This window comes from Serinus canaria, chromosome 1, assembly GCF_022539315.1.
Source record: "Serinus canaria isolate serCan28SL12 chromosome 1, serCan2020, whole genome shotgun sequence".
Classification (NCBI taxonomy): Eukaryota; Metazoa; Chordata; class Aves; order Passeriformes; family Fringillidae; genus Serinus; species Serinus canaria.
The window spans coordinates 15,109,221-15,120,799 of NC_066313.1; the positions used below are offsets into that span (position 1 = coordinate 15,109,221).

Consider the following 11,579-nt stretch of genomic DNA (forward strand, 5'->3'; position numbering starts at 1 on the left):
AAACACTCTCTGATGACATTACCAAGCTTTTCAAGGAGGCTACCAGTAGGATAATCCACCCATTCCCTGCAGACAGTGAGCCAGGTACAGAAAGAAGATGCTTCAGCTTTTCCTAAGGAACTACTGCAAAGTGAGGGATTATCTGCTGACCAAATGTGACAATGGCCAAGGGGGATGATGGGCTGGGCCAGGGGTGGGGGGGGAGCCCTCATATGATATTTCACATTTCCTCAGGCAACAGTAACTACACAGCACATTTTTGTTCTTGCTGGCATTCAAGAGCCTCCAGAAGAGGGGATTATGCCGCTGGGATAAGGCTTGCCTGCTTGTCTGATAAAGCCTAGCTGGAGATAAGGGCTCCTTTTATGTCTGGCCCTTTTAAGACTGACCCTATCATCCTTTGCTTCTCTTGGTTCAGAGCCAGCTGGTGATACCTAGGTGTTAAAAATGGGACCAGACTACTAAAAGTGATTTCAGCATTTACTGTAATAAAAGAAAGGCCTAAAGCAAGGGGGCCCGTGGGCCGAGCAGGAGCTTTCCCATCGAGGATGCTGCAGCGCCGGCGCTGAGGCTTCTTGAGCAGCGATGTCCCCAAGTTCCAGGAGGAGTGGCACGGCTTCAGTGGGTCAGAAGCCCCTTTTTATCCTGTTTTTTGTCCCTCTGGATTGGTTTCTTTCTGGATCATTCATTTGCATCAAAGTTTAAGGCACTTGATTGGCCCATTACAGTTCTGTCCAGGCTGGCTGTTTCGCTTGGGGGATGGTTTACTTAGGTGTATTATGGTACTGTATTTCTTGTAATACCCTTTTAACCCCTTTTACCATAACCAAACTAGCAGTACGTGCTTAACAATTATCAACTATTTTACAACCATTTCTAACCTATTTTTATCAATTAGGTAAGCAAAAAAAAAAATTGGGTGAGAGCTAAGAAATTTGCTGGTAGGGGCTGAGAATCCACCTCGCCCAACTATGAAATGAGTCCCCAAGGCTTGAAGTATATTGAGATGCCATGCTTTTCCATTTGAACAGCCATCAGAGTCAGATGATTGTCTTCCCAGCACAGATGGCAGGCACTTGGGACTCTAGACCTGCCTCTTCCACACACAACACCAATTTTTGGAAAGATAAAGAAGCCTTGCAGAATATGCACAAAAGAGCTGGATGGATGGGATCCTACCCAGCCAGCTGCTCATCTGCCCCAGAATCTGGTTATCTGTGCTTCAAGACTTCCCTACATTATTATGTTATTTAGTTTTATTTAGGTTATGATTAAGCATCCCTTGCCAGGGCTTGTGCTATGATATACGAAAGGATATGTCCAGCCCTGGAGCACTTAGAGGCTTCTTCCAATAAGGGATTATTTCCATTCAGAGGTAGAGATTAAACTGAGCTTCTCTGTCCAAGCCTCAAGGATTGTCATTGATTTATTCACCCTTGCCTTTAAGTGCCATGAAAGGAACCCTAATGTATTCTTCCCAGAAAAAGTTATCTCACCACCCTGGCCAGCTTCAGAGGCAAAAAGGTTCATCCCACCATCTCAATCCTCACTCTTGTAATACTCAGAGATACTGCACCACTCCTGAGCATTATTGCATTGAAAGAGGGAAGACAGTGAGCTGCTGCAAACCTGTACAGCCTTAGTGACAGAAAACCCTGATTTACACCTAGGTGACAACTGTCACCTGCTTTAAAGTGTAGCTTTGAGAACAGAGTTCTGTCTCTTCTACATGGCTTTTACCTTGCGTTTTTTGCCACCAGTGGGTAGGGGAGGGGAGAGGGAGAAGGGAGAAGAGGGAAGAAGAGAGGGAGTTTAAAAGGAAAAGGGAGGAGGAGGAGGAGGAGGAGGAGGAGGAGGAGGAGGAGGAGGAGAGGAGGAGAAGGAGAAGGAGAAGGAGAAGGAGAAGGAGAAGGAGAAGGAGAAGGAGAAGGAGAAGGAGAAGGAGAAGGAGAAGGAGAAGGAGAAGGAGAAGGAGAAGGAGAAGGAGAAGGAGAAGGAGAAGGAGAAGGAGAAGGAGAAGGAGAAGGAGAAGGAGAAGGAGGAGAAGGAGGAGAAGGAGAAGGGAAAAACAAGCCCTCAAGGTTAGCAAAGGTATAATAAAGCTGGGAGGTAGTAATACTTTGTATGGCTCAGTTTGGAGAAGTCAGCAAGGACCCTGCTGTATATAAATCCCACCACGCCTGCCTCCTCATGCTTTGATCATCAAGTATGATTGCTAAAACATGTAAGCCACAAACACCTACTCCCTGGCTGTTTCACACACCCCATTAACCAGGTCCCAAAATTCAGATAATCCCTCAGCTGGAAGCAAAAGAAATAGAGGAGAACATTTAACCATCAGAAGGTGCCAGGAAAGCCCCACAGGACACCCCAGGCTCACCATGTGGTGGTGTCTCCCCAGCACAGAATTGCAGAGGTGATGGAGCACAGAGCAGGTGAGGGCAGCAAAGAGGATCTGAGTGACCCAGACTGTGAAAGGTGATGGGATAGAAATTTTGAAATTTCTACAGAAATCAGTAATATTTATCAGTAATATCAGCAAGGGCCCCTGATCAGGCTGATGTGCCACCCCAGCCAGCTGTTATGTGCCACTGGTGGGACACCAACCACAGATTTGAACAGTGTGGCACATTCATGGTGCAGGGGATCATTTGGTAGGGGATCATTGTGCATGTTCCTGCAGACTGGGGCTTAGAAAGCCATGGCTGCACTGGTGGGATGCAGTCCTAGCTCCATCAGCTTGGGCCCAGGCTCAGCTGGGTCTACAGGAGCAATATTGTGTGGCTTCCAAAATCTTCATTGCCCAATTTGGGATTTCATCAGGACCCTGCTGTGGCCCTTGGCAGCAGTCAAGCCTTCAGCTTTGAATCACATCAACAGGGCAGCACTTAGTGATGCAGTGGAGATCCCAAAACTGAGTGTACCCATGTGCTATGCATTCGATCACCAACATAACTCTTTGCTATTCCCACAGGAAGGGCTTTTATCCCAGGTCTTCTGCCCCTAAAAGATCTTTTCAGACACACTCACACAATTTCAGCAGAAACTGGATCCAAAGCAACATTAAAAAAGCAGTTATATATCCACATGAGTAGAGGACACACAAAGTAATACATTCACAAGAGCAGCAGAAACTCATTGATCTGGAATTACACTTTCGTTTATGCCTTTCCCATGCAAGTCTTAGAAAGAAAACCAGATTGCAAAGAATTGTGTCATGCCTTTCAAGAGCTGACAAGTACCTAAAAATGCATCTGCTTCTCCAAATGAACCATCCAACTTGGATTTAAAAAAATTAAAAATCAGGGTATTTTAGGAACAGTTATGCACAATTTTCCACCACTATTTTGGCACAAACTCAAGGCTTGTCTTCTGATGGTTTCAAAACTTTCATTTTAACCTTTGAAAAGCAGCCCCAATGCAGACTGCCAGCTCACGCGGCCCTCTGAAAAGTCAGCCTCAGACTGGTCCTTCAGAGTATTTCCAGAGGGAGATACACTTCATCCCCTCCCATTCTTGCCGTTCTTTATTTCTTATTTTGGTCTCCTCTCCAGATTTGCTTTGCTATGCTGTGTACAACAGAAAGTTGCCTTTGACTGATGAAAAAGTGACATTTGTGCATGAGAAGAAACCTCTTTGGGTTGTTTTGCAGGCTACAGGAGGCCAAAAGTAGCTATTGATTAATATGATAGAGGCAAACCCAGAGTCCTTTCAAATCCCCCTGGTTTTCCATTACATTCCTTAATGAACCCACACGACGGTCATTTTTTCCCTGTCATGCTTTCATTTGCAGACCTTCTACAACAATTTGGGAAGAGGGGGGAGGAGGGAACTTGTTTGTTTGGAGGTGGTTTTGTTTTCTTAGGGTTTGGTGGTTTTTTTGGTTGGCATCCCCATATGTCTTCTTTCAGTCAGTGTGAAGCACCACAAGTCCCCAGTCCTGCATCCCAATACGACCCAGATCCAAATTCTGGAGTCTAATGCAGCAATAACAACAAGAACTGAAGGCTGAAATCCCTTCTGCCCAAAGTCAGCACAGCCTGGCACAGATTTTGGCATGAATGCCATAGATCTGCAGTGCAAATTTTCATGCAGAGAAGAAAAGAAGGCTTCTTTCCTCACTGACTGCAGAGCCTTTTCATGGTCACCATTGCATCCACTCAGAAAGGTTAGCAGTGTTGAGTGGAACCATGTTCATGGCCACATTTGTCTTTATAATGCTTAAAAACCAGTAAAGTCTGTCTTTCCTTCTGCAGCCTGGACCTTGGAGCACTCAATGCCAAGCTGTAACAGGAAGAAACAGAAGGAGACATGGGACAGTTGGACCATGCACAAAAACAATTAAAGAAAATTACTAGTTTCAAACCCAGCACGGATATGGGGAGGCAATGGGATTTGGTCTCTGAAAGGATCATTCATGGTGGGTCCAATTTCATGTTTCCATACATAAGGAGCTTGATTGGTTTCCCAGTCATTGCCTCCTCTGTGTTCATCTGTTTCAAAAGCTTTGACAAGACAAGCTGTAAAGAATCCCCCAAAAGTACCTTGGGGAACAAGGTTTTAAAATATAGACCAATAGAAAATACACTGTGAGTAGCAATTCTGCCTCAGCAAGACGAAAGGATCAAAATTGTCCCAGGTCTTTTCCAGCTCTCACTCCAGGGAGATTTGAGCCTAGACCCCAGATGCTTTATAGCTTCCAATGCCTCCCATCCCATGGAGTCAGAGACATTTGCTCTGGCTGAAGGTTTGGACCTTGTATTGAAGTTTACTGAGAAGAGTGTCCTTTAAAGCACTTCACGACTTGTTGGTGTCACCACAGAGGAGGGGGTCACAGTAATCCCTTGCTTTTTGGGATGGTGAGGTCCCCCCATTTTATAGTCCTCATTAAAATCTTCTGTGTCTTTCTCAGTCTTATTTTTTTCCTGGGGTAAGTGTTGATGGTGCATATATGAGGCCCACAACAACAGCAGGAAGGGAATTACACCTCATGCATTGACTTGTAGTGGGAATTTCCTTAGCTATCCCCAAAGCTGAAGAGACAGGAAAGCCAAGTGTGAAAAACAATATGTGGGGAGACAATCTTGGGAATCAGATCACTCCATAGTTTTGTAATGTGAGTTGTGAAAATCTACTGCATAAATAAATGCTTCAATCCTCTTTTTTTTAATAAGGAAATTGAACAAAGTGAAGCTTTTGAGATACATGACAGCTAAAAAATCTGCCTGACATGCAGCAAATATGGCATGGGTTTCTTTCTCTTCCCACCTCTGCTCCTGATTCTTTCTGTGCCAGGCATTGCCCCACTAAGCATTTCCTCAATCCTCTGAGTGTGACTCTGCTGTAGGACCAGGTGTGCACTGCCAGCCCATCACATCCCAGTGTCAGTCATCCCACGTGCAAACCCTAAATGTTATCCCCAAGAGCAGCCATTGAAGCCAGATTCAAGACACACTTTAAGACAACAACAAAGGAGGTTCCAGATAGTTTACCAAATTGGACATATTCCAAAGATGCATCCTCATATGAGGTGCTCTGGCTGACCCCCTTCACCTGAACTTCCAGCTAGATACCTTTCTTCACACACATCTTTGTTTATACTTTCTCTGACTTCTGTCTCAGGCCAGTACCTTTGCTCATCCTCCTTCTCTGAAACCTCAAAGAGGACAAGTCTTGCTTTATATGGGTGATGCCGAGAGGCATCAAAAAGATCATTTGGGTATTCTGTAATATTCCGGAGCCTCACAGCCTAAATCAATTGAAGATTCACAGTGGTTGTACCAAAGAGGGCACTTGGTTGGGTTTGGATGACACTGAGTTGCACTGAGTGCAGCCAGGGAGGGAAGAGGGACTCATCATGTGCTTACACTGGTATCTGTTCCCAACCTGAGCAGCTCCCTGACTTCTGTGCTACACTCACCTGCCCCTACTCATGCCAGATCGAGCTGTTTTGTATCAAGATCCCCAAATCTAAGGTCTTCTCTAGGTCACCAGGTTAAACTGTGTATTTCAGTACCACCAGGCATGGGGATGCTTGAAGATAAAGAGGAAATAAACCAGCTCCAAGGTGTTTTAATGTGTGTCAATCCATATTCACATTTTCCTGTGCAAACACAGGAAGGAGCTGCAGCCCACACCTAAGCACAGTCAGTCCAATGAGCACACAAACTCTGGTATGTAAACTGGTCATATACTGGTAAGAGATATTATTTCCTCACAGAGAAATTAATTCTGACTTTCTGCCAACTGCTGAATGCTTTCTTGTTTTTTGAGAAAGAGTTAGGACTTTCTCTTATCTAGGTGAAGAGTATTAAACAAGGGCATAGGTGGTGGATATTTTCCTCAAAAGACTTTCTAGGCAGATGTCTCAAGCCTGTCCTCTGCACAGGGATCAGCAAAATTCTTCTTTTCCAACTCTTATAGTTGTACTTGTGTTTGTATTCTGGAGCGTCCAAGCACCAACAGGATGGAAGAGAATGATGCCAAAAGATCTGGAAGATGAAAGAAATAACCCATGGATGAGAGTGTTAGAAATGTTGAACTCCTTCCTGGCAAGTGTTTATAAATTGTTGCCTTGCCATGAGGTTTGTGAGCCTGGCAGGATGCAGATGGGCAATTCAGTGCCCAGTCCAGCCATCAGGTCCAGCCAGGTGCTTTGAAGTGGTGCAACACTTTACCCTCCACCCAAGAGCTGTGTGGACTGAGCTCTGCTCTCAGCTGGGCACATCCAGAGCCCTCCTCCACATTTTAATCCACCCTACCCCAGAGCAGGACCCTGCTTTGACCTCCTGACTGTGCCATGCAAACTGAGCTAAAGTGAGAGGGGCTGCCAGGAATGGATCAGAGCCCCCAGCAATCCCATGTCCTGTCTCAGACTCTGACAAAGAACGAATGTGTTGGGAAAACTGTAAAAAACCCAGAATAAGCAAATGTGGATCAATAGCAGGAATCTCTTTCTAACTTCCACCAAATATTGACTTAAACTCCCAGAGCAGACATGGACAAATATTGTCTCATCAGACCTTTTGGGGGGATTAAAATGTCTTTTCAATGGAAAAAAAAATCTACTCTTCTTTATTTGTTTCTATTCAACTGTTCTGAGCTTTTCACTTCTGAAAGGAAAGCTCAAGTATTTTAATTATTGGTCTCTCTGTTTAGAAATCCTTCCACCTCCATCAGAGAAAAAAACATTACACATTAAAAAGAAAAAAAGTAAAAAAGGCAATTGGAGTTTTACATCAGATTTGTACTGGAGACTGAAGATTCATCTCCCTTCAGAATGTCTGTTTTAGTTTGTATCATAAAAGCTAATTATTTTATTTCCTGATGCTCTTGTTATCTGCATAAACATGCACTGCCATGGTGAGAATGTGCCAGGGTTATGGCATATTATTATACTGTGCTGATTTTTTTCCTGAGGCTGATAATCTCCTGAATAGTCAGTCTTGACATTTAAACAGGGACGTATTTGTGACAAGAAACAGAGAAAATGTGTCCACAACTGAAGCTGGCTGAATGAACAGAGCAAGGCAAAAAATTCTTGAAGTACATCAAAGAAAAGATTCAAATAGAGAGGGGAGTTAAGTGGGTTAAACCAATAACTTTTACATTTGTGTCAACCACATGTATCACCAGAATGTACAACTGCAGAAGTGTTAACAATACAAACCTGTGGCTGGCAAAGCCATCCTCTTATGGGTATTCAGTTCTCCTATTCCTCAGCTACTGCTAGGAAATGAGTTTAGCCTCTTCTTTAACTTCCCTGCATGCACCCTTGCCTGTGAATGCCAGGCAACTGTCATCTTCTTGCTCCACAATATACTTCTTCTCTCCTTCAAATAAATTACCATCTGCAGATGCTGTGATGTGTGGTCAGTCCAATGGCTCAAATTAAAGATTATCAACCTGTATATCTGTATCCAAAAATGGCCACGGCATCACAGTGCTGTCTGGTGGGACATGAATCTCCAATCCACTTTCTGGTGGGTCAGAAAATCACTGTCACCAGCAGCCTTCCCTTATCCCTGTAGAGACACTGGGATGACACTAAAACACTGGGAGAGCTGGAGCTGGAAGAAGGGAAGGCTCCAGGCAGACCTCAGAGCCCCTGTCAGTGCCTAGAGGGGCTCCATGACAGCTGGAGAGAGACTTTAGAGAAAGGTCTGGAGTGACAGAACAAGGCGGAATGGCTTCCTACTGCCAGAGGGCAAGGTTAGGTGGGATATTGAGAAGAAATTCCTGGCTGTAAGAGTGGAGAGGCTCTGGCACAGGTTTCCCAGAAAAACTGTGGCAGTCCCATCCCTGGAAGTGTTCAAGGCCAGGCTGGATGTGGCTTAGAGCAAGCTAGGATAGTGAAAGGTGTCCCTGTCCATGGCAAAGAGATCTTGAAGATCTCTTTGTACCCAAACCATTTGCTGATTCCATGGAAACAGCACTGCTCCCTTTCCCTGCAGCACATCCCTGGATTACAATCAGTAATCCCCTGATTGTCCCCAGGAGCAATCAGGGGATTACTGATGGGCTGCTGGGCAGATGGAGGCACTGGTGAATGATGATCCTGGGTGAAGAAAGGCTACAATGATATTGGTGTTCAATGCACAGAAGAAGGCACGTGTCTTCTTCTAAACCATGCACTTCTCCTGGAGAGGATGTGTCAGAACCCAGGACATTCCTCTGGCTGCCCTGGAGGACTCGAGACCCTGGCAGGGGGCTCAGAGACCTTGGCATGAAGTCAAAGACACCTGTGCCTTTGATTTTAACCCATGGAAACCATTACCAGCTTTGTGCGAGGAGTTACAAGCCACAAGGGTTTGAATAGAATGACAGTGAATTTATGGTGAAAATGTAGAATTTTGGGGATTGAGAATGGGGGTTCAAGAGGCAAGATGGAGGAATCTGGGCATGTCCTGTGTTTTTTCTACTTGTGCTCGATCTTCTGCTGTGATGGTGGCACTTCTGGATTGGTTTAGAGTAGAGACAGACTGTCTAACATAGGTGACAGGTATTGGAAAATTATTGTAAATAAAGTACACGTAGTTCTTAGTATAAAAAGCTAACACCACCCCAAGGGTGGTAAGTGCACCACAAACTGACCTGCCAGACAGACCTCTGCAGGTCAGAGAAGGAATGTTATAGATAAAAGAAAATAAACAACCATGAAAACCAGAGCCAAAGAATCCCAACTTCTTTTTCGGTCACAGGGCTGGGAAAAAAGACTCTTTAATACCTCAGGAGCCACTTCAGCAACACAAAACTTGAGCAGGATGAACAGGGTGATGGAGCAGAGACCATATGGATGGTAGCCAGACATGAGGAGTCAGATAACCTTGCAGGCTACTCTGTGGTGATGAGCCACAGAGGTTCTCCACATCTGCTGCCCCTTTTGAGGCACAAAGCAGGACAGAAATCTTCACACCCAGCTCTGCTGTAAGGGCAGCTCCTGACAGGCTAGGTTTGTGGTGGGGATAACTTTCCTTACACACTAATCTGCTACTAATTAGCAGGTAAGATTTCCATCACACCAGGTCTTCTGCAGGTTTGGAACAGGAGCAACAAAATTATCTGGTGGTTATACCCTGCTAGGAAATGCTCAGATTTGAATGAAGTGTGTTGATTAACTCAAAGAAAAAAAGGAATTAATTGCAAAGACAGTAGTAAAATAGTTATCAGACCTTTTATGGGGAGATTAAAAACATCTTTTTGATGGAAAAAGAAAATATACTCTTTTTTGTTTGCTTCTATTCTTTCTCTTCTAATTTCCTATGGGGAAAAAAAAGAGAGTTTATCACTGGTGGGAAATGGAAAGCATGATAGCTTCATGGAGAAGGAAAGAGGTGTTGTTCCTCAGGCTCTTTTATTTCTTAGTAAAAAAAACATTGCGAAGAAGAGAGAGCAGAAAGGGAAACTCATCATATGCCTTCTGACCTCCTAGACTTGAGTCATACTCTGGGTTTCCCCTATGGAATAAGCCTCCCATCCAATCCCAAACTGGCACAGAACAAAACAACTAAAATACAGAAACTTTAATGCACTTAAATTGTGGTTTAGATTACCTTTGAGCATTGCTATCTTGATTGTGTGTCTTCAGACATTTTCCAGACTAGTAGCTTACTTAAATTATTGTAGTTACATGGAGGGTTTTTCCAACAGTATTTGAAGACCCTCTCACAAGAGTCCCAGGTAGCTGCCAAGGGTCTGGGGAAGAAATGACACCCATCTGCTGCCTCTCTATGTCTTTATTTATGGTACACTTTGAGGAGCTGGGCTGAAACCAAGCACCAGGCTGATACCTGACACCATCACTGTGGAGACTCTGGCTGATTTACACTGGGAACAAAGCCAAAAATACAACTGCATGAGGAGAAGGAGTTGGCACTGCAGAAGATGGATGTATGCAATCAGCCAGTACGTGAATGGAGGCAGTCCATTCCAGAACAATAATTTCACTCCTCCTGTACCTTTTTTATTTTCCATGTTAACAGAAAAATCTCCAGTAGCTGCTACCTGCTGTTAAAAACTTCACATTTCTCAAGGTCCTTGACACACAGAATGTGAAAGATCTGCCCCTAAGCTTGGATATCGATTACCCTACTGCAAACCCTGAGTGATGACATGTGCCTTGCAGCTGATAATGCAGTACTTGATCAGAACTTAGTGCAGTTCTGACAGAGTCTTCAAATGTCATTGGCACCAGGGACTTGCTTTGGTTTGTGTTGCTGGTTAGTGGAGATAGGGGGTTGGTTTCAGGCAGCTGATGTGGCTGTCAAGGAAGCATCTTAGTCTGGGACAAGAAAGGCCAAAACACTGCTTTGGTTCAACCAAAAGGCCCCATGAATCTCTCAGCAAGGGATGGATTTTGATGGAGCTTGGGATGGAGCTTGATGTTTTCTGAGAAGTCCCAAAGATGAGCAGAAGGAGAACTGAAGTGGCTTTACTGTAGCTTTTTCCTTTCACAAGCTTCAAGCTAAGAAATAACAAGACAATGAAAAGTATTGTCACCAGCTGGGTCATCTACATGCACCTATTCCTCTGAAGGAACCATGCAAAAAGAAAGGACAGATTTGCTGCTGGTGTTGGCCAAGTGTAGTATCTGATCTTAAAAGTTTCATATCTGATATGCTCTTGATGAGAGGATTTTATATTAAACAGACTTTGGGGCATGAGAGTTGGACCTGGAGCTTGCTCTGCCTGCTTCAAGCATTGCCCCAGTATTGCAGTGACTCTGGGAATGGTGCACTGATAGGTTTGAGCTGCACCAAAAGAGAGGTGGGTCAGAAGGTGAATCTCTCTCTTTACTCTGCCCTCGTGAGACCCTGCATGGAGCTCTCCATCCAGCTCTGGAGTCTCCAACAAGAATGACATGGACCAGAATGACATGTTAGACCAGATCCAGAGTAGGGACACAGAGATGCTCCAAGAGCTGGAGCACATCTGCTCTGGAGATAGGCTGGGAGAGCTGGAGGTGTTCAGCCTGGAGAAGAGAAGGCTTCAGGGAGAGCTTAGAGCTTCCAGTGACCAAAGGGGGCTTTTAATAGAGGGAGAGCAGCTTTTTTATATGAGCATCTGGTCATAGGAAAAGG

General features: G+C 44.6%; 1 non-coding gene across 1 annotated transcript; it reads left to right on the forward strand.

The window, feature by feature from the left end:
• The first annotated feature begins 11,059 nt into the window (after positions 1-11,059).
• LOC115484890 (U2 spliceosomal RNA) lies at positions 11,060-11,241 on the forward strand. Its single transcript, XR_003945624.1, has one exon. It is a non-coding gene; the product is annotated as a U2 spliceosomal RNA (small nuclear RNA).
• The last annotated feature ends 338 nt before the right edge of the window (positions 11,242-11,579 follow it).